This window comes from Mercenaria mercenaria, chromosome 10 (assembly GCF_021730395.1).
Source record: "Mercenaria mercenaria strain notata chromosome 10, MADL_Memer_1, whole genome shotgun sequence".
Classification (NCBI taxonomy): domain Eukaryota; kingdom Metazoa; phylum Mollusca; class Bivalvia; order Venerida; family Veneridae; genus Mercenaria; species Mercenaria mercenaria.
The window spans coordinates 42174213-42194190 of NC_069370.1; the positions used below are offsets into that span (position 1 = coordinate 42174213).

Genomic DNA, 19978 nt, shown 5'->3' on the forward strand with positions numbered 1-19978 from the left:
TGAAAACCGGTGTTACAATAAAATTCACATTTATAATAATCTCATGTTAGAAGTGACAAAGCTGTTATTCATAAGCAAGAAAATACATTTGTCTTCAACGCTCTGTGAGTTTAACAAAAAAATATATCTTTCAAATCAAATTGTAGATAGATAGGTTTTCCGCTCCTTAAATATATTCTTTTTTTGCGATTTTTTTCTGTACTTTCTCATGTAGGTGCCTTTTTCGTCTGCTCGTGATTCAGAAAAAATATCACACAGGATGAAACACTTAACACTAGGTCAGAAAAGCTTTGTTTTTGTTTAGCAAAAATGCTGCGTTTTTTAGTATTTTCTTATAACATTTTATTCTGAAGATAGAGTTGATGTGACAAAACATATTTACCTCCCTTACGTTGAAGTTTTTTGGTTTTGTTTCTGGAATGGGAAAAAATAATCTTTTTCAAAATCGTTGACATTTTTTTCCTTGAAGTTGAAATAAAGACCCACTTTATACATTGGGGTGTATAATGTTGGTAAACGTGTAGGTAGTTTCGTATAGATCCATAAACTCGGATAACCTTTCCGGCAAGAAATCGTTGTTACTTTTAGGCTGTTTTTAATGCATAGTTCGGACAAATCAACTTATTCAACGCCAAATATCGTTCACGATTTTTATGATTTGAGATAGTTTTGACTGGATAAAAAGAGGAAATTTTGTTTTAAAAATACAACATATTCATGCATATGGTAGAGCAATATGCTTCATTTATTGTGTCATTGCATAATCATTAATAGCTTTAATGCAATACATATTCAAGAATTTTAAATTCATACTCTAATCTGCCGATACTCGCATTACAACACAGTTTTGCACAGTCATAACATTTTATCGCATTATTTGATCAGTTTTAATTTTTTCTCTGTCTTGCTTGAAAAGACTCTACGAATTTTCTTCATATCGGTAAGATCAAAAATGATGTTGATAGATTTATGATACTTTAGTATTAGTTTCAATAGACAATCTTGTCAAGGCACTGCTCAACCATGTAATTTTATCATCACCATGCCTTCCTTAAGGGAATACATGAATATTAAAAAAATACGAATCAAAAGAATAATCACTTATCGTTGTCATCACGTCTAAACAAGAGACAATCGATTGACAAAACGCAACATCTGGGAAGCTAAAACCGACAAAATGAGAATTGAATCAACACTTCGTGAATCAAAAATTCCATTACATATCAATGGCGGTGCTGGTTCCAGCAACTTTGCAATATCTCTAGGGGAGATGTTATAGTTTTCAAATTTTATTGATATTACATACATTTCATGTAAAATATTCTTTTTATATGAAAATAACAGAAATATGATAACGATTTCTCCAAGGACAGCAGTCTTTCTGACAACCTCAACACTTTTTCTCTCTTGGTCCATCCGGTGTCAAATGCTTTACATCTATAATGTGTAGGGAAATCACAGGCTCGAATTTCTTCTTTTGTTGTGTTTCCAGCCAGGGAATGTACATTTTTGTATAAAGCTACTGTCTGCGGTACATTTTTAAATGGCTCCACCTTTATACTTAAAAGCTAAGGACCACTTGTAATGGTGATATTAAATCCGATGATTTCAATTTATTATGGTTTCTATTTCCTGACAGAGTCCATGGTAGCTAAAAGATTTCGAGAAAGTCGTTCCAGACAAAAACGTTGCAAATACGAGCATTTAATTGGTTGCTTCTCAGAAAATTCCTTAAACTGACCAATGACAAGCTTGCGTTTTGAAGTTGGTCTCCAAACTCAGTTACGTAACCCCGGAACCAAAGTTGCCACCATTAAAACATGGTTTCTGTAATAAGTCCATATATCCGTTTTGGCTCTGTGATTTGCACCTGAAAATATATGTAAAGATTTCACTGAATTTGCTTTAATAATATCTGAATACTGTAACGTAATAGATTACTGCAAGCAGATCTGGCGAGTGTAACCGTGCCATTTTCTTGTATACGTTAGACTGTCGTTAAAAATATCTGACCCGAGTATGTCACAAACTTGCGTGCACAGAGTGGGATAGTTTGAGATTTTGGGGGAGGGATGGAGATTTATAGACTTACTGGAATGGATTGGGGAAAGTGATCGGCTGACGGATAGGTGCCGGGAATGTAAATGAAGAAACTATCATTCCGACGAATGTTACTTGCAACATTATACACAATTTAGTATCGCATTTTCACTATACGTTCCGCTTACTCCTCGTATACTATGTTTTGTTCATAGGAGATAACTCCTGAGGATATTCAAATTTTGTATAATTATTTCCCTTTTCTTCTCAAAACATAATGCCTGTGTGAAAAAGTTATTTTCAGCGTCTCCTGAGTCCTGTATATCGATCTTTTTTTCAGGTCAAGATAATCAGAGCCAAGAAATATCAAGTCAGACTTGTGTTGTGTGTGAAAGCAACAACAATTCTGTTATTAGAACACCTTTCATCATGTTAAGATCTTTATGTTGAGATCGAACAGTTTTACCGATGCAAAATAGACTGTATTTCTACGAGGTGATATTGTAGATACTAATCTTAAGTTATAACATACTGTGACTCGTAATTCTAGAAAAAAAGCAAATCTGAAAGATCTGTATTTCAAGCGAATGCAATTTTTGAATTTATTATAAGTAGATTTTACATTTTTTATCAAGTATACTCAAGATTTTTTAAAATATAAATTTGTTAAAGTTCCTGCGAAGAAAAGACACTCTAAACAGTTTATCAAAGTATTTAAATCTTAATGTTATACGTTGTCGATAGGGGATACTTCATTCTTCAAAAGTTGGTATGAAAATATCTATCATTCAGTTATTTGAGTTATTTCCCATTCATGAGGTAATATGCAACACAGAATCCATACTATTTGCGCGTTTTAATTTAATAGATATTGGCGTCAAAAGTCCATATATGAAATAGCTGTTGTTTCAGTTATAATGATATTTGTACCATTAATTAAAGAAAATATACTATTAAGATCTTATTAAGTCATTCTGAAATATGGTTAATTATACTATTTTTGCAATGAAACGGCATTTTGCTGAAGAAAACGTTTCCGCCAAAGACAAAAAGGAATTCTCATCCTGTATCACACACAATAATATTGAAATAAGAAATTTAAATGATGTTTTAATATTAAGATATATTTAGATTATGTACCATATTTTTCAATTTTGATATCATATTTATGTACGTGCGTCATTTATTTAGTGTTCCTAATAACAAAAGCGGCCTAAATTTAATTTGTGCTTGATTATTTGTTCTGTTAGATAATATACCCTTATGACACAAACATATTTATAAACTTACATGCATACATTTTCACTACACATTGATGATAGAATTAGTTCGCCTGCCAACTAGTTAACAGTTTCTTTCAGTTTACATAAGATTAAAAAAAAATCATATTCGACATCCTTGGCCTTGGTACTGTTGTTATTACTGTTTTGTTTTGTTTTGTTTGTGGAAGGAAGGGGAATTAATTTTACAAAAACTAATGATTTGAGAAGTTTTCTCCCCTGCGGTAAAAACCTAAGGTTTGAATACAGACACAAATGGGATAAAAAAATCGAAACACTATAAACGGAAAACAAATTCCAATATTTAAAGCATTTTGTGGGGTCTCTAATAGACCTTTCATCATTATACTCCCCTGTAGTATGGCTACTTGCAATTGAAAATGGGTTTCATTCATATGTAAAATTGTGAAATCGTGTTTCATTTGACACTCACGTAAATTTTCTGTTTCTTTTCAGGCAAATTGAAGAGGTGCTTGATTTTGAAGGATTTACGACTCTATTAAAGGCAGCGGCAAGACTTTTGATCTTTACAATTTGCCAGAAGCCCCATTCAAAACTTCGAGATTGTTTGAATTAGTTTTGTCCGCCATTATGAATATTAATTCGCCGAACTGTTTACATCCCGTTCCGGTGAATGCGCAAGATTTCAGCGTACAAATGAATAGCCAAGATACAGGAGTTAGGCATTTAGAAACATTGACGACTAGTCATCAGAAATTTGAAGAGCATTTGAATTATTCGACCCAACTTAAGAATAACATTAGAAATTCCTCATTACATGATAAAAAGTCTCCTGAAAACTTCCTTATTTTTATGCCAGAAACGTTTTACCAGGAGCGGGAGTGTTTCCGAAAGCAACGTTGCGACAACTTCCAAGACAACGTTTTCACTCCTGAAAGACTTTTAGACATTTTCAAAGTCAACAACATACCCCCAGACAGTCATTATTCTATCAACAGTGATAGGAGATCAACAAAAACAAATTCTATGGGTGGTGTTATTGGTCCCTGCGGTCAGGAGGAGCCCGTGCCGGCGTTAGACGGAGGAGTGTCCGATGATGAAACAGAAGATTCTGATTCCTTCCCTTTATATCCGTGGATGAGGTCATATTATACTGGTATGTAAATATATATCATATAAATTAACAATATTAACGATTACATGTTACCATGAAATCAAATTATACAAGCTAGAACTAAGCAATTAAGATTTGGAAAGGACGACGTGAATTTATCTTTACAATCAATTCAATGCTCCAACTGAGTTTTAAAAAGAAGTCGGAAACAAGTCTATTTTGGGGAAAGTTACTGCAGACTGCGAAACAAAAAAAAAGCATCCTGCATGGTTGAAAAATTTCAAAATGAATAAGTTTTAATGAAGCAAATTTTAAAACCCGAAATTAAATGATTGAATGGAACAATGAATAGACATCTAGTATCAACATGAACATGCGTTTGCTGGTAACAAAAAAAAAACCCTTTATTCAACGGATATGAATACACCACAAGTCTGGCCGGCGAGCTACACATTTATGCGACAGCTAAAAAACAACAAAATATTCGACATGAACTGTAACACGCACATTCCTGCTTGTAAACATGTGTGAGCTGAGATTAATGCATTTTCGGAATACAATTGGCAGATAGAACGCGTATCGAAGGGCGAAAACCTGTACAATGTTTGAAAGTATAAACCCATCGATCAATGTCACTACCGCGCATGTATCTTACTCTCCGGCGTAATGATTTACGAGAGTAGGCGGAGCTAAATATTGATCCAGTCACGGTATCTATTACTGCACGTCGGAAAAAAGTAGTGCATATTTGTTTACATTTTTCGTTATTGATAATAAATTGTACAAAAGCGCAATGTTCAATATGTATTCATTGCAAACTGAGTTCGATTTTAATCATAATTGTGTATGCCGTCAGTTGTAATTAGAAATCGTGGAAAATGACGATGATAATGCTGATGATGGAACAGATTTAGCTAATTATAAACAATACAGCTTTTCAGTGGTATAACAATAAATTTGCTAAATCTATGAGAAGCTTTTAAGCATAAATTTGATTCCGGTCTGCTTTAAAACCGTTTCGTTATTTCTATTTCCATACTGTTGCCCGTTTCGCGTTTCGTTAGTACGTTTCCGTGTTTTATCTTCTAAAGCTCCCGGAAAAAAACAAGTTTGAAAGACGATTTGTAATTTAAGACCTTTAACATTTAAACAGCATAATATATTACTGCACAAAATGTCGACATCATTTGTTTAGAGCCATTCGCGCGTGGATAAAATACGCCATAATTCTTGTCAAAACTGTACTAAAAGGAAAACATTTATTTGTAAATTACCAAGTTTAATGATACAACTAACAAAACTTAACCAATAGAAGACCCTGCAAGGAAATCAAAAATGAATATAAGATGCCTAATCTGTCATTAACTTAGCAATAAAGAAACATAAAACCTCACAAGTTGTCGGGGATATGAATTTTACGGCTAGTCTCCCAATAAAACACAACATTAGATATATTGGTGGACACGGCTTGGGGGAGAAATTTTTATGAGCCAATATTTCAAATTAATGTTTAGAAGTGATGGTATAAAACTCATGATGTCTAGTTAGAATTTTTAGTTTAGTTTTGTTTTTGTTTCTATGCGGCAGGATATAGTATGTGTATGCAAGTTTTGTTTTCGTTCGTGGAGTTTTGAATGTTGTGAATATAGTATGTAGTCTTTGGCACGGTTCGTGAAAGTGTTTTATGACTGGGATATGTTACAAAATTCCGACACATTCAAGATGTAAACGTGTTAGTTTGGGAATGACACTTCTCGTTTTGTGTATATTTGTGTAAGGATTGTAAGGTTGCGAAACACTTAAATCGCTGAATTATGAATGAACAAGCAATGCGAATGTTGTTTTGTTTTAAGTATATTTATCCCGACTTTCATATTTTAATATAAATACATGCCTGTATGGTTTCGTCTTGGTCTTGTACTACCTTTTTATTATTTTTCACAGACAATATCTTGACTGTAGCGAAGTATGAAGGTTTCATTAACAAATACCGCCTTGCAGTATGACGGCTGTAATGAATCTGCCTTTCTTTCTTTTAATCTTTAATTATTATTTTTGAAATAGTTTTATTTATTTATTTATTTATTTAAAAGAGTTATATTTTGCAACCTACTATCATAAATTTTCATGATACATGCATTTACAGGAATTATCTTTTTTGCTGTTATATTTTGAATTTTATTTTCATATTTTAAGAAATATTCCGACCATGCAATTTTTCTGAAAATATATATTTAAAAAACAACTTGAGAGTCGCAGAACACATGTTGAAATGAATAAGTTAAACACTTAACTTTATTTTTCGAGTATTTGTACTGGTCTATTTCAGAAGCGAGCCGACGACGGGGACGGCAGACGTACAGCCGGTTTCAAACCCTAGAGCTTGAGAAAGAATTCCATTTCAGTAGGTACTTGACTAGAAGAAGGAGGGTTGAGATTGCGCATGCGCTCTGTCTCACAGAAAGGCAAATCAAGATATGGTTCCAGAACCGCCGCATGAAATGGAAGAAAATATCTAAAAAGGAATGAATGAAAAAAAAAGATTAATATATTAAGTTTTTCTTTTCCGTATGCTTTGACTTCAAAATAAATGAGGAATTTGTAATATAACAATTGCACGGTTTACATGGGGTTTTTTTATATAAAAAGTAACATTTTCTTTGATGTCTTTTTTAATTCATTTATAATATATTATATGCAGTTTCCAATATTTCTGGACAACCATATACGCAAGGAACAATAATTTCGCATAAGTGCATTATAATTGAAAGCGGAAAATGCATACAAAACTATCTCATTTGTACAATATAAAATGATTGAAGCTGTCCTTGGACTCTTCTGACTTCATCTATAAAGATTTTATAACGTAATTCTTTTGTCAATGCGGCTTTTGATATTTTAGCGGTCAAATCGTTACACGCAAGTTTGTTTGTTTGTATCTAAGTTTATTAACACGCAAATCACTAGGAACGACCTTTAACGGACTTAAATATTATGAGATGCACGCACGCAAATATGTGGGGAAAAAACAGGAAGTGAGTAAAAGTAGCATTTAGAAAGAAATTATCACTATTTAATTAATAAAGTTTCTTAAAATAATTATGAATTCGCTGAAATTCAGTAAAATCCATAGAAATTGTAAAAAAAAAAAAAATCTTGGCAAGGTTAGCTTCAAGCTGTCATTTCGAAATTTCCTTCATGAAAAAGAAAATGAACATTCATCCATTTTGAAGCGGTTCGTTCCAACTTATTTTGGTGAAAAACGAAAATTACTGAAAAATCATTTACAAATTGTATTTGATGAATGTATAAACTTATTTGCATGAATATAAAGTATAAAAAATGTTTGGAAATGAGAGACGGGAATGATACGCTAAAAATCAACATTCATATGTATTTTTATTCATATTTACTGGCTTTCGCGTAATTTTGTTTATTTCATAAAGTTTGATTTACATTTATATTTAATGCTAATCAAGATATTCGTATTTTCAATATCGAATTCGATGCAAGTGCTTTTTTCTGTATTCCAACCGCAAAATAATCTATAAAGTCGGAACACAAGAGAAAATACAATATTCAATTGTTCTATGAAGATACCTTGTCATTCACGAAAATCTATAATTCCTTTTGAGTTAAGGTAGTGGGTCCGCCATGACAATCGGAAAATTACGTAATCCCCGTACGCGATTTCGGCATTTTTTGGCTTTTACGGAAAAGGTCCGAAGAATGCCACCTTAACTAAATTAACGAGAATACGTAATCACAAGGCAATTACCATTGTCATTTCGGCTTCACTACCTTAATACTATTACTTATTTGTATTCCAACATGTTCTACCAAATTAACTATAAGTAAAAATGCAAAATGATTAAAAAGAGATAATAAAAAACGATTGGAGTCAAATATTTGACTGATGTGTCAAGTCGGCATTATTTTCAACAGAATTCTTAAACATTTATTACTTTTAAAACAAAGAATTTTGCAGGCAAGACTTTTCTGTTCAAGCTAAAGCAACCCACGAAACAGAGGATGTAAGCCTAAACACTATAACGTCTGTTGGCGCATTCATTCTATCGACTGAAAACTTTTGTGAGAAATTTGAACCGAATGACCTTATAAAAAATAAAAATAAAAAATGAGTAAGATGGATGCGTTTAAAAACTATTTATTAAACTCTGATGTTTTTGCATGGCGGTATCGAGGCAGTCTAGATGATAAATGTAAATTATTAAGAAAGAATCTCGAACAATTTTGACTGTGAGCATAGTAAGTTCAAGATCACATCTTTCTGGCCACCTGTGTTAACTTAAAACTACCGTGTGTTTCAAAGGCAAATATTCGCAATTAAGATTTTCATGTTGATTTAAAAACACATTATATCAAAGAGGAAAACATATGTTTTTAGCCGCGGTGTCGAGGTAGGGGAAAGAGTAAAAAATACATTTTCTGTGCGAAGTAATGTGAATTTTGTGAGGTAGATGTGTTTTTCAAACAGCCGGGGAGTGTGGGACGTTCAAAATTGAGAGTGTCAAATGAGTTTTAAATGCAAATGTTGTTCCTGCACCTTAAAATTACTGTCATGTATAAAGATTCATATGAAATGTACCTGTTAACACCATTGATATCAAAAAGATACGAACAAAATTAAATTGATCTTCTGTAATAACCGCCGCCTGTATGAAATTAATGATAAAAAAATGAAAATATGGGTTGTTTTCATATATTTCGTGATACCAATTGTATCATATTTTTTCAGCATGCATTTTTAACAACTTTGAGTTCCTTGTAAAAAGACATGCAGTGTTTATTTTGAAAAATAAAATAAACTTTGGTAAATCTCATGTCACACTGCATATACAGATTTATGTGAATAATTAATTTTACAATTAAAGAATTACTATTCTTTTGTTACGTGAAATAATTAATCAATATATAAACCCCATGCTTTTTTTTAGCCAAACCGTCACTATAACGTGTAACTAAATGCATAAATTATCGTGCAATAAAATCTTTCATTAATGTATAAAAACAATCGGAGGAATAGACCTTCAGAATGGTTTGTTTAGTGCATTTAAAAATAAGTAAGTAAGTAAATTATTTATTATAGTGACATGTGTAAATAATTTTACAAAACTAGGTCATAGAAATACATACAAAATACACCCGGCCCAATGGGCCTATAAGTCACTTTTTAACTTGCAAGTAATCATACAATATTTACATGAAGTCACAAATGAATACAAATATATATATAATATAGCAATAGCTCTGTCTTCAAAATTAACTAAAATTAAATTAAATATAAAATAGTGATTTAATATATTTGTTAAAACTTGGAATTGATCTATACGTAATAATATGATGAAAGTAATATTATCTCTACTGTTTAATCAATTTATTAGAGTCAAATTATCTATATATAAAATATGACGGCAAAATGAAATTCAAAGATGAAAAAAAAAAGCCACGCGCATTGCATGTTATTATTCGCTTCTAGATTTTTCTTTTATATATTTCAATCAGTTTTTTTAAATATCCTTTAACTTAATAATCTCTTATAAACGGTAATAACATACTCAAAAATATTGATATGAAAGAAAGAGAAATGCTTACTTTTCATTTTATAATTTGTGTTACATGTTCTATAAATAAACTTATTTCCAGAGGTCAAAACTGTAAAATATCCACATCAAATGAATGTCATTTTTAATTGTTTTTTGGGTTGTCCTTACGGCGAATAAGATATAAAAATACAAATTACTTGCATGTGTACCGTAATCAATATTTGATCTGAAAATGTTACTTTGATAAATAACTTCTGTTCTGTTCTGATGAAATAAAATATGTGATATCAGAGGTAAATATCGCCTTATTGGATATCAGAACAGAACAGAACAGAACAGAACAGAATATTATTTCAGTAACTTATACATATACAGTATCTCGTTACATAAAACAAATTTAAATATTATAATTAAATGGTCACGTGATAAACTCATACAATATTGTTTTTTTTATACTACATCATATCCCATCGATAGATTATACTTCAGTTTTGTTCATTATACAGATATCAGAATAAACATGTAGAATGCTGAACAAAGACAGATTGTAAATGTTTCGTTAATTAACCCTTATCCTGCTATATTTCTATAATGGACTGGTCCATCTTTCAATTTGGACAGAACCACTTATTATTCAAAGGGGTTTTCACTGAAAATTTACTGACTGAATAGCGAACAGTGCAGACCATGATCAGACTGCACGGATGTGCAGGCTGATCTTGGTCTGCACTGGTCGCAAAGGCAGAATCATCTGCCGCCAGCAGACTAAGGGTTAATTAAGCGTGCTTTTTTCATTGGTAATTACACGAATTTGTCTTTATTTTAACTTTTGATAATCGCACAAATGCTAATAATACAATATTATGGCGATGTTCTTTCAAAACAGTAATAAAAAGTAATAAAAAGTCATAAATGAAGTATGAATTAATGCAGTAATATACAAATTTATGAAAAGATACGTGATAAAATAAATTTAATAACAGTTTTTATTTCTCTAACGAAACTGGATAATACAGATGAAATAAAATATGTACTGAAAGTTTTAAGATGAGAAAAGTTTGCTAAGGATAGAAGATGATCGTCTGAAATACTGTCAGTAAGAACAATAATTTAATTATGTCATTTAATAGATACTACTTATAATATGATAATTTCGTTTGAAAGAAATCACCGTTAATGTTAGATATTATTACATCCATTCATTCATTTGTTTTATCTTTTTATCATTCATTTATTCATTCATTCATTCATTCTCTAACTGTTTGAAAAAATATTTTGACATCATTTTTTGTTTTAATCTTTTTCGACTGTGTACTGATCTTTTTTTATACATTGTAAGATAGAATCAATATATTTTTGTTTGAATAATAAAAAAAGTTTTGTGAATAATTTATTTTTACTGTTACTGTCAATGACTGTATAAATTAACAATATTTTTTCTTGTGTGTATATAAATCATATTAATAAAAATACATTTTAGCAAAAACAAATACCTGTCGTTTTGTTCTTAACGAGACGAATTCAACAGAAACAATCCTTACAAGGGCACAATCCCTCCCCTGGATAAAATACCTCAACCCCTCTCCCATGCTCAACTTCACCTGCACGGACAAAATCACGGACACTCATCCCTCTCCATTTTTTTTCAAACATTATACTTATTCTTAAATAACTATGTTTTAATGAATACTATACTTATAAATTGTTATTTTCAAATTGTATCGATATTTCTTTTTCAACTTCGAAGTTATTATGAAACAAAAATAACAGGAAAATTTTGTCCGCCTTTGCGAAATCGAGCAGGGAAAATGGTGTTGTTTAGGAAGAAAAAAAAAAGAAAAAAGAAATCGGGCTAACTTGTCCCGTATATTAACATAACCCAATTCTGAAAATAAAAGTATGCTGGCAAAGTTTAAAAAGATTAATTTGTTCTCACCCTCTAAAGGGACTCTTTAACAGCAATAAAGAGAAAACCATTAAAGTTAGCTCCAACAGTTTCGATTATTTTTGAAAGACGTGTTTTCATTTTAATTTCTGGTGTATATTGATTTACGGCCCAATTTAAATTCCTGCTAATGAACACAATACGGAGACTTCAATCAGATTGAAGAAATATTTAAAGTGTACCATATGTTGAAATGGCTGCGTTTTCCAAGGTACTTGTGTTGAGGAATTTTCACACCCTATAGCCAGGAGGCAGCCAAGGCTAAAAAAGTACCATTTGGTTCTTCGGGGCCAAGTTTTTCAACGATTCAAGTTTACACTCACAAATCTTCGCCGCTTCTTTCCGCTAAAATATTGTTAGATCAATTTTTCCAACGAAAAATGTCCGCCAAAATGACAGCCATGACAATCGTGACACTGTTCGTTTTATGTGTGGTGAATGACTAAACGATAAAAATATATATGTCAATCACTTGTATACATCAACCCATACATACACAAAAAAAACTGTAGCATAGTTTCCATATGGAAAAAAAAGCATCCCATTCCGTTTTAATTTTTTTAGTTCGCTTCTTTCACACATAATCTCTAAACGGAGGAAAAGAAAACTATATTGAGGTTTGAAAGTCAAATTGGCCGCGGACGGAAACGCACAAAACCAACAAATGTGTCTGTTTAACCTAAACTTAAGAAAACTAGATTTATGTTCTTTATCCTATTTCTAACATAATCATAAGCAGCAGCTGTGCACGGTCTCTGGGAACCCTCAAACACGGATACAAATAGCTACTGGAGACAAGTTAGAGTTGTTTACGACATTTCTGCGGGGCCTACTCCTCTGTCTCGAATATTTCTGGTGCGAGGTGATTCGTAGGGTCATGTTTATGTTACGGCCTAGAGTTTTATACGGTATCAATGCGACTATTCCCACTGGGCCCCTCTATGAAATAACCCCAAACCTTTCCAGGGGTGATAATAGGTGTCAAATGTTATGCCTCAAAGAAAATGCTCTAATGCCTTTAATATTTTTCCTCTATAAGAGTGACGGTGAATGATGATGATTATGATTTGGAAATGCTACTTAGTGCTGCTGCTGCTGATGATGATGATGGTTGTGATGATGATGATGATGATGATGATGATGATGATGACAGGATCGTAACTATATTGGAAACGACGATGCGGATGACGATTAAGCGAATGGACACAATTTCGATGATGAACATGATGAAAAAAGTATTTTCAAGGTATGGCGGTGTTTTCTGATTGTCCATATTCTTTTTTTTCCAGAATGGACTGATGATAGTTTTTGGGTGGTGTTTTTGCCGGTTTATATATTTGTAGTGTTTCACTTATCAATAAGTGACATATGGTGCTCCTGAATATTCTCTAAAAAGCACTGTAGCATTTTTTTTATCTATATATATACCAGGCTTCGGACGAATGGCTTTAGATGCATTCTCTTCTGTTACTGTGTCAGTGAAAACTTTCGCCTCCCGGACTCGCGACCACCAATGTTTCCCCAAGCTTCAGGCTTCGTGCATGTCGTAAGAAGCCAAATCAGGCCTGCAAATCACTGAACGTCAGCTGTTGATGTCCTAGACACGTATCCCTAAAGATCCAGTTTCTAAAAAACAAACACTTTCTTTTAGATATGCGGTCAGAACACCTTAAAAATTGAACAACCAACAATGTAAATTGATGGAAGAAAAAATAAGTAAGCACCAATATTAATGTCACTAATTTCTAATTTGTCGAAAATGTAAATGTTAAAACTGCAATAGATTAATGAGTTTAACCAGTTAAACGCAGTTTTATGACACATTTACTGGCCCATTCGTCATGAAACAATATACAGTCTAAGGGAGGTAACAAGTATTAAACTAAACTGTTTTTACCCAATTTTTCAATATTACACTTCAGTTAAGTTTCTGCGAAGAACTGTATAGCTATGCTTTCTATTTAGAAACCGTTATGTACAATACAACTGTATAGAAATAACATAATTCTTTAGTTCACCAAGATGTAATATAATATATGTGGAAACTGAATTCAAGAAAAGCAATTTCTTAACACCATATGCTTAACAATCGTGTTCATAATTGAATAAGTGTTATGACACCAATAATTTTTCGACATATTTTCCTTCAGTGCATTCATGAAAATCATTTAAAATACTATAGTAACAAAAGTAGCAACTGTCAACCTTAAGAAGTAAAAGCTGCCTCGCCCGGTTTGCCGTCGGTAAGACAAGAAGCGAGAGGCCGCGGGTTCGATCCCTCTGCGACGATTTGACAGAAAACATTGTGTCTGAAGTCATTTGTTCCCAACGTATAATTCATGTCTTCAAGTTGTCATTTCCTTATGGAGGACAGCACTGCACTGGTGCAGAATCCATGAAAACTTGTTACTGATGCGCAGGCTGGTCCGGATCCATGCTGGTCGCAAATGTACTATGTTGGTTTTCTCATGGCGCGGCTCAAATAAACAACATCAGTAAAACAACAGCAATAGAAACCAAACTAAAAACACAAACACCATGCATAACAGTTGCAACAAATATTATAGCCGGCTATAATCGCAGTAGAAGAGACTATACCATTCATATTTAGAAACAAGGGCAACAACAAGCGGAGAAGCAGCTACAACAGTCATGAGACGGGAACAACAAGAGTAACAACAAACAGAACAACCATAATTGCAGCAACAACCACAAAAACAACAGTTACAAAATCCACATTACAAGCTGCAACAACAATGTATTATTAGCAGCAATACTTATAAAACAATAACAACAACAGTAGTAGCAAAAGTTGCAGCAACAATATACTGACAACAACATCTGCAAAAAAGCAGCGCTAGCTGCGGCGACAACAACAACAACACATTTAAAAGACAATGAAAGTAGTAAAATACAGGTTCAAAACAAAGTTTTTAGCAGATAATTATTCCAGGTGGCATCTCTTGAAGTTTGTTTTTATTTTTCAAAACAGACGTAAAGTATATGATTTACGTAGATAGCAAAAGTTGTCCAGATTAAAAGTATATATGTTGCTATAAAAGTATAGACCGCTGCTATAGAAGTAAAAGATTTTGTAGAAAGAAAATCTTTGCGACAGAAACATAACATATTGCAAGAGAAATACTAGTATTACAAGTTGCCATGTATAAATATAAGACGCCGATGAAGAAATATTTAACATTGTAATAGTAACGGCAGACGTTGCTATAATATTAGACGTTGCCAAGCTGACGTGGTTTCAGAAATATTAGATGTTCTTGCCTTAGAAATACATGACGTTGCTATAGAAATATAAGACTCTTCCATACATATTAGATGTTACTTTTAGATATATATAACGTTGCTATAGAAATATTACATTTTGCTACATAAAAGTTACACGCTGTGACAGAAATATTAGATGTTGTCATAGAAATATCAGACGTTGTCATAGAAATATTAGACGTCGCCATAGAAATGCATGTATTAGATGTTGTCATAGAAATATTAGACGTTGCCATAGAAATATTACTATCTATATTCCGTTACTGACTAACCCTTTACAGGGACGTAGACACTTTCGATTTACACGTTGCCATAGGGATATTAGATGTCACTATAGAAATGATTGACGTTGCCATAGAAATATTATTATTATATTATTATTATTATCGTACAAGATTTATATAGCGCCCTTTTCATGATAAATACGTTCAAAGCGCCTTACATACAGCAAACGCAGCCACACAGGTCGCGAAATTCATCCTCTGCTAGTACAGACACGGAGCGATCTGACCAGAGGGACAGAGTGAGATTGTTAGACATTGTCAAAGAAATATTACTTGTCACATTAGAAATATCAGATGTTGTCATAGAAATTTTGGACTTTTGACAAAACTGTTCGTCAAAATATGACACTGACTGAGCTTCTAAAAACTTCAGTATAATGAAGAATATTGGGGGAGTCGTGCGGAAACAAAATAATGACTATTCTGTACCCTAAAACAAAATGGGCCAACTTGACCATATGACTGTTATAGCTTACAATTATTTATCTTGTCAACTTCGAATTGAATCTGATAACAGACTTTGTAGTAATAATCCGGAAATGGAATATGTATATAAAATGAAATTCTAAAACATGTAACTTCGCTAAATACAAGTCAGTCGGAACATTTGAAAAAACATTTTACCTTGACCTTACATTGGGTTAAAGTCTGAAGAAAATCTTATTAAAACATACGCAAACTGTCCCATAACTGTCTAATGATTCAATTAACCAGAACTTTTCAACAATACGGACAATTATATGTCTAATAATGATTCATTAAATTGAAGTAAATCTGATTAAGTATTAAGAACAAGTCGGAGACGAGAAAACTCTAGGCTCTGTAACTAAATTCAGTTAAAACAGAACAGCCTGATAGTATGCCAAACTAAACCTGGTACTGATTTTCCTACCAAGTTTAATCAAACCTCGATCGGCTAAAATAGGTGTAGGAAAACGAAAGCAGATGGAAAAACGACAAAAACAGTATGTCTTCTTCTTTAAAGGGAAAACTCAGATAACACCTAAAAAAACTTGATTTTCATATCGCAAATTGGCTGATATATTTGACCTATTTATAAAATCTTCCAAAAATAATTTAGATCATAGAAATAGTTAGCAAAATTTGTGACGGTTTTTATCTTTTCCATGATTCGAAACTCAATTTAACTTCAAATAATGTACGTCTATTTAAGGAATTTTGCTTGGAGAATTACTCTAACCTCACACATGAAAAAAGAACAAGTTGTGGTTAAAGGTACAAGTAATGCATTAAGTTCGCCCAATTAGCCCCTTTTATCTGATTTCCGCTTCTCCCAGCCTCCTGGACCCACTAATCCCCTTACGACAAAATGGTCGTCACACCTCTTCATAGGATAAATTTCACCGAGGTGTTCCAATTGATACCTAATTGAGCATTAATAACTACCCCCATGAAGTAAATTGAACCCAAATTATTAGGCCTGTCTGTCAAAAAAGAGACAGCAAAGAACCACGGTCATACACTTTACTATGTCCTAATTGTCTAAATAAAGCCATATAAATGTTTTAGGCCTTTTTGAAATTTTTATCCAACATTTTCCCAGCCTCTGGCAACGACTTTGACCAACGGAAGCAGATCATCAGCCGGTCTTTGTCTTTCAAAAATCTATTCTAGTTTATAGTTAATGGGTTATGTACCTCTAATTTAGACGTGCGTGGCCTGTTATACAAGCGGCCGGCCTTAATGGCCATTAAGAAACCTTTATGGCTTAAGGCCGCCTATTTACGAAGATAACTTACATAAGATCTGTCTAAGCCATGTAACCAACAAGTTTATGGCCCGGTAATCATTGGCTAAAATTAATATTTTCTTGTCAGAATTCAAACGTGAAAAATCGTAAATTTCAAATCCACTGACATCTATAGCATTCTAAACTCTACCCGGCAAAGGCACACTTTTAGCAATTTTAAAAGGCATTTCTTTGATCGGATTGAATCGGTTTATGCTTAATTTTGGTCAATAGTGTCCTATTGTTTGAATTTTTTATCCAATTCAATGTGAACTTTTAAACGGACACAAAACTTCACTTTAGATATAATTAATGCGTTTCCGATGCTAAAGCAGTTTTACAAGTACATCAAAGAGTTTCTTAACCAGTTTAAATAGATCAAACCAAATAAATGTATTTTTTTTTTCAAACAAACCTTTCTTTTAATGACTTCTAGAATTGGAGAATACGCATCTGCTTTTGATTTATACATTTCCTCTCGACGTAGTTTATCTGTGTAATTTCTGAAAAGAAAAGAAAAACAAAATCAATATAATTGATAAATACTTAATAAAAATGTATGTATGAAAGCAATACAATGTCCTTTGCCCATATCAACCTACGTCATGTTTTAAGGTAGTTGTTCACAGTGCATCTTCAGTAGGGCTATGTGAATTAAATCTTATTCCCTAAATCTTCTATTTAAAGTAGTACTGCCATTCATACTGCTGCCACACATATAATAAAGTCGATTTATTTATATGCCAATTTGAAGTATGGTATTAAAAACTAACGTTGAGGGGGTGACATATCTTTTAAGTGAAAGCTTTCGTTTTAAATTTGGTTCTCTTGTTGGTTTCTACAGTTCAGTCAGGACTCCAAAAACAAAAATTTCATTTTTTACAAACATAGGACATGAATAATTTTTAATATTTTTTAGTCTTTAACCTTAAATGCTGAAGAATACAAGGCCTGTTCGCCATTTCTGTTTGAACCTAAAATGTAACAAATTCCATTATAAAGAGAGAAAAACATGTGTCATCATGTCAAGTACAAAATTGTTCTAAATGTTAATATTAATACACTGACTGATTTTACCTTAAGACATAGCAACAATGTAAAATGTATAGTGCAGAAAACGTTACTGCATGTAGCTTTCCTCACTAAATTTAGAAAATAATTTTACTACATGCACACACTATTCATTGAGTTTGTTACAAATGAGAGTCAGATGAATGTTGTAACATTTCCTCAATTTTCCCAATTTCTATGTGAATAATTATGATATATGACTATTTGATTCATTTACAGGTTCAAGTAATGGTACCATGGGCTTCGAGAAACAACAATACCATCAACAATAACAGCAACAAAAACAATGATAAAGATATCTATAAAAATTATCATTATAATAATAACAACAACGGGAGCTGCAGCAGCAGCAGCAGCAGTAGCAACAACAACACCATTTCAGAAATTCTTTCTTGAAACATAATACTGTGCAACCTGAGTTTATGTTATCTCTAAACATACAAGTGCATTTAATGAAAAGATTCTTTTCAACTAAAGTGACTGATTAGAAAAATCAACCTCTCCAAAGTATTAACCCTTGTACAACAAATTAAATGAGCCGTGCCATGAGAAAACCAACATAGTGGCTTTGCGACCAGCATGGATCCAGACCAGCCTGCGCATCCGTGCAGTCTGGTCAGGATCCATGCTGTTCGCTTTCAAAGTCTATTGCAATTAAAGAAACCGTTAGCGAACAGCATGTATCATGACCAGACTGCTCGGATGCGTAGGCTGGTCTGGATCCATGCTGGTCGCAAAGCCACTATGTTGGTTTTCCCATGGCACGGCTCAAATAATGTTCGAGTAATGTTATTTTGTAAAGGTTTTACTGTACGGTTTAATAATGGTATCTGAATTATCTCCCTTTTTGTATTTTTGTTCCAGTTCTTTTCTGGACTTATACATCATTTAATACATCATCCTTAATATAACTATCTGGAAAATTTGTAAAACATATGCAAAAAGATCTGAGAAATTAATGTGTCCTCTGTGAGCCAATCAAATTAAAGTATGATTTACGCAATATATTGCTCAAATTCATATTTATGGGTCACCCTTTAAAGGTTCCGCAAGTGGGTATCTAAAAGATTGAAAGTTAGATATACAAAAATGGTCGTTTCTTCAAAGGAGGAAAGAATGCTAAATCATTCTGAATTATTTAGGATGATTTCATAAACAATATGTCAAGAAAGCGCTTTTAAATATTGTCAAACTTTTGAAAGTTTGACACATGCGTCAGGGACTATTTTTCCACAATATAATAACGTCATAAAATTAAACGGAACAGCAAAATGTAAAGAATATTTAAGATCTAAAAATCTTAATTTATTCCATTACATCCGACAGCGCAGTGGAATATTACATGAAGCCGTGCATAACGTGTTAACATCTAGTTTTGGTTAAAATAGTATCTTAAAATCGCACATATTATTTACGACTTAATAAATCAGGTATGAAATTGAATACATCAAAAATGAATTTCTAATTGTGAATTAACTGTTCTAGTTCTAAATCAAAAGGTTAAATAGAAGATTTAGCTTTATACTTGGTATAATATATTTCATACTTAACACCTCATGTTAATACATTATTTCTCGTAAATAAGAATATTTTCTCTTCATAGCTTTGCTTCTCATGTAGCCGCTCCATGTTATAATATTTTGTTTTGAAAAGGAGCAGTCTTGCAAGTCAGGTTTATTTT

General features: G+C 32.5%; 1 long non-coding RNA gene across 1 annotated transcript in view; it reads right to left on the minus strand.

Annotated features, from left to right (window-relative positions):
- Positions 1 to 722: 722 nt before the first annotated feature.
- The window catches only part of LOC123561806 (uncharacterized), a 56077-nt gene continuing 36821 nt past the window's right edge, over positions 723 to 19978 (minus strand). Inside the window, exons 3-4 of the long non-coding RNA XR_006688531.2 lie at positions 17642 to 17729; positions 723 to 1870 (exon numbers count right to left, since the gene is read on the minus strand). This is a non-coding gene — a long non-coding RNA (uncharacterized LOC123561806). The remainder of the gene's footprint in view (positions 1871 to 17641; positions 17730 to 19978) is intronic.